The sequence below is a fragment of the Gymnoscopelus braueri genome (assembly GCF_963280865.1).
Source record: "Gymnoscopelus braueri genome assembly, chromosome: 19".
In the NCBI taxonomy this organism is placed as follows: Eukaryota; Metazoa; Chordata; class Actinopteri; order Myctophiformes; family Myctophidae; genus Gymnoscopelus; species Gymnoscopelus braueri.
In genome coordinates, this window is record NC_137621.1 from 202501 (window position 1) to 207500 (window position 5000).

At 37.3% G+C, this 5000-nt stretch overlaps 1 protein-coding gene across 3 annotated transcripts in view; it reads right to left on the minus strand.

Annotated features, from left to right (window-relative positions):
- The window catches only part of ccdc88c (coiled-coil domain containing 88C), a 113582-nt gene that overhangs the window by 90902 nt on the left and 17680 nt on the right, over positions 1 to 5000 (minus strand). The gene's annotated exons all lie outside the window — the stretch shown is intronic.

Genomic DNA, 5000 nt, shown 5'->3' on the forward strand with positions numbered 1-5000 from the left:
AATACACAGCCCACTAGGAGGGAATGCTTTCCATTCCAGAATATCCTCTCTAACCCTAAACCTCTCCTAACTCTAAACCTGCCTGCAAGGGCCCTGTAAGCCCACAGGGGGCCCTGTAAGCCTGCGGGAAGCCTGCAGGGGGCCCTGTGAGCCTGCAGGGCTAAACTTACGGGGCTCCTATAAGCCTACAGGGGCCCCTATAAGTGTGCAGGGCTCCTACAGCCTACAGAGGCCCCTGTAAACTTGCAGGGGCCCATGTAGGCTTACAGAGCCCCCCGTAAGCCTATATTTAGTACAGTGGCCCCTATAGGGGCCCTTATAGGCCTGCAAGGCCTCTATGAGCCTACAGGGGCCCCCATAAGCCTATAGGGGCCCTTATAGGCCTACAGAAACCAAGAAGGAAACATGGGAGGAAATAAGGAAACGAGTTACACAGAGAGAACATGTGGGAGGAGACATATTTATGACCTCTGTGTGTGTGTGTGTGTGTGTGTGTGTGTGTGTGTGTGTGTGTGTGTGTGTGTGTGTGTGTGTGTGTGTGTGTAGGGCCGATAGCAGAGAAACTGTGCACACACACTCCCTGGATGCCAGAGCAGAACCTCTGACCCGAATCTTTCACAGGCCTTTTATAGCGCCACCAGGGTTTTTATATTACTCCTACAGATTTTGTCCAAACATCACACACATCGGTAGTATCTCTATAGTCATTAAACCAAACATCACACACATCGGTACACAGTATCTCTATAGTCATTAAACCAAACATCACACACATCGGTACACAGTATCTCTATAGTCATTAAACCAAACATCACACACATCGGTACACAGTATCTCTATAGTCATTAAACCAAACATCACACACATCGGTACACAGTATCTCTATAGTCATTAAACCAAACATCACACACATCGGTACACAGTATCTCTATAGTCATTAAACCAAACATCGGTACACAGTATCTCTATAGTCATTAAACCAAACATCACACACATCGGTAGTATCTCTATAGTCATTAAACCAAACATCACACACATCGGTACACAGTATCTCTATAGTCATTAAACCAAACGGATCTTTCAGATTTTTCATATTTCATCCTGATTGGCTAAGATTGGCTTCCAAAGTTTGCAGGAGTGCTCCGTTTTGAACAAAATGCCTCAAATCATGAACACAGCGTGCAATTTCCGTGAAATTTCACATAGACCCACTAGGCCATGGAAGAAAGAAATGTCACTTGAACATTTTCAAATCAGCCTCATGGTGGCGCTATAACAGGCCGATTAATGTTTTTACCTGTAACTGCACCGATCTGTGTAAAACTTTGTATGTGCACTCCCTAGAGGCCAAGGAAAACCCTTTGCCCTGCATTCTTTTCATCTTTTATCCAAATTTTAAGGAAATCGATACACATGATCTCTATAGTCATGTGATCAAGGATCTGATTTTTCATATTCCATCCTGATTGGCTATGATTGACATCTAAAGTTTGCAGGAGTGGCCCGTTTTCAACAGAATGCAGCAAATCATGAACGCAGCGTCCGATTGCAATGAAACTTTGTATGCACATTAGCACTACGTTAAGGAACAAATGCCAACCGTTCAACATTGGCCTATTATAGCGCCACCAGGAGGCCGGGTTTTGCAAAACTTTTTTTTTTTTTTTTTACTCCTAGACATTTTGTCCAAACATCACGCAAATCGGTACACATTATGTCTATATATACATGTACATATACACATACACATACACATACACATATACATAATGTACACATTATGTCTATATATACATGTACATATACACATACACATATACATAATGTACACATTATGTCTATATATACATGTACATATACACATACACATATACATAATGTACACATTATGTCTATATATACATGTACATATACACATACACATATACATAATGTACACATTATGTCTATAGTCAAATGATCAAGACGGATCTGTCTGATTTCTCATATTCCATCCTGATTGGCGGATTCTGAACATTGCTGCTCCACAATAACCTACCTGACCTGGCGGAGACCTGTGCTCCGAGGAGCACTTTTTCTAGTTGAATTTGTTTTAAACATGTTTAATCAATGACACAACCTTATTGTCACAATGAGACTTTAGCCTGGACTGTCATCTGCTAACCAGGCATATAACAGGACTATCACCTTACACACACACACACACACACACACACACACACACAGTGTGACAGAGAGCTACTTGGCAGATATGGTTACAATGGCCTATAGAGAGACAGGTAAACTGATCCCCCCACCACACACACACACACACACACACACACACACACACACACACACACACACACACACACACACACACACACACACACACACACACACACACACACACACACACACACACACACACACACACACACACACACACACACACACACACACACACACGTGAATAAAACATGGGAGAAGGCTGCCAGATGTCTTTAAGGCAAAGAGAAGCACATTGTCAACATGGAGAGGTTTCCAACAGGACTGTGGTTCCATTCTAATACATAAATACATATAATATAAATAGAACTAGAACAGAGCACAGGTCTCAGCCAGGTCACGTAGGTTATTGTGGAGCAGCAATGTTCAGAATTCGCCAATCAGGATGGAATATGAAAAATCTGACGGATCCGTCTTGATCATTTGACTATAGAGATAATGTGTAACGATTTGTGTGATGTTTGGACAAAATGTGTGGAAAAAGCGGCCTCCTGGTGGCGCTATAATAGGGCAATGTTACGTGTGTCATTTGTTCCTCAACGAAGTGCAAATCTTCCTCGGCCTAATGGGAAAGGCCGTGCAAAATTTTACGGAAATCTTACGCTGTGTCCATGATTTCAGGCATTTGGCCAACGGCCTGGCGGAGACAATAATACATGATAATCCTTCTTAATATGAAGAGGTTTCTATATCCTGCATGGTTACTGTGTTCAAACACATCAAACACATCAAACTAAACTCACATGTTTCATCTATAAACAAAATGTTTATATTCATGTTTCATCAATAAACTATAAATGTTTATACTCATGTTTCATCAATAAACTAAATGTTTATATTCATGTTTCATCTATAAACTAAATGTTTATATTCATGTTTCATCTATAAACTAAATGTTTATATTCATGTTTCATCTATAAACTAAATGTTTATATTCATGTTTCATCTATAAACTAAATGTTTATATTCATGTTTCATCTATAAACTAAATGTTTATATTCATGTTTCATCTATAAACTAAATGTTTATATTCATGTTTCATCTATAAACTAAATGTTTATATTCATGTTTCATCTATAAACTAAATGTTTATATTCATGTTTCATCTATAAACTAAATGTTTATATTCATGTTTCATCTATAAACTAAATGTTTATATTCATGTTTCATCTATAAACTAAATGTTTATATTCATGTTTCATCAATAAACTATAAATGTTTATATTCATGTTTCATCTATAAACAAAATGTTTATATTCATGTTTCATCTGTAAACTAAATGTTTACATTCATGTTTCATCTGTAAACTAAATGTTTACATTCATGTTTCATCTGTAAACTAAATGTTTACGTTCATGTTTCATCTGTAAACTAAATGTTTACGTTCATGTTTCATCTGTAAACTAAATGTTTACATTCATGTTTCATCTGTAAACTAAATGTTTACATTCATGTTTCATCTGTAAACTAAATGTTTACATTCATGTCTCATCTGTAAACTGTAGTTAGTCAGAGTCTGACTCCAGACCCTACAGCCTGCTTTATGCTCAATAGCCATGAGCTCATGTATTATACATGAGAGATTGATTTACACTAGTAGATCTACAAGCTCACAACATGTGGAATAGTTGTGGTTTTAAACTAGTAGATCTACAAGCTCACAACATGTGGAATAGTTGTGGTTTTAAACTAGTATATCTACAAGCTCACAACATGTGGAATAGTTGTGGTTTTAAACTAGCAGATCTACAAGCTCACAACATGTGGAATAGTTGTGGTTTTAAACTAGTAGACCTACAAGCTCACAACATGTGGAATAGTTGTGGTTTTAAACTAGTAGATCTACAAGCTCACAACATGTGGAATAGTTGTGGTTTTAAACTAGTAGATCTACAAGCTCACAACATGTGGAATAGTTGTGGTTTTAAACTAGCAGATCTACAAGCTCACAACATGTTAAATAAACTCACAAAGATTCCTAAACTTCACTTTGGTTGATTATTTCTCCCCTTCAATGATACCAAGTATTGTATTTCATTAGAGATGCACCGATTGAAAAATCCTTGGCCAATACCGATTACCGTTTTTTACCTGCCGATACTGGTTTTACAGATACCAGTTTTCTAGACAACTAACTAGATTTTTTTCAGGCAGAGTACAAGTACTTACTTTTGTGTATTCGCCAATACAGAGTACCAATAAGATTAAACCAGGAAAAGAACACTTATGCCACATCACAATTGTACAATATCCAAAATCACAGACGATATCCAGTCTAATATCATGATATGGCTATAATATTGATGCTCTAACTATGCAACGAAAGGCCTAAAGTGATCACAAAAAGACGATTTGAAAAAAAAGGAATACTGTAGCCTATATCATTTTTTTATTTAGTCTTATTTGTAACATTTCTATCATGGCTGTTATAGAGCTGCATGATTATGGCAAAACTTATTATGGATCCACATTGAGATCATTTATTAAAATTATTATTTAAAAACATATTTTTAACAAACAAAATCTTATCTTAATGCAAAATGTATTTCTTAGTTTGACTAAAAGCAAAAGGTTTTCCCATTCAGACACATAACAGTATATGTATGTCTGCATTTAATTGTTTTCAAGGTGAGAAATGTACCTTATGTCACTCTAGTAGTCTAGCCCATAGATATATATAAAGGCTAGATGGCTCAAGGGGGCGTCGCAAGCGTAGCTCAACCGCAGCCATC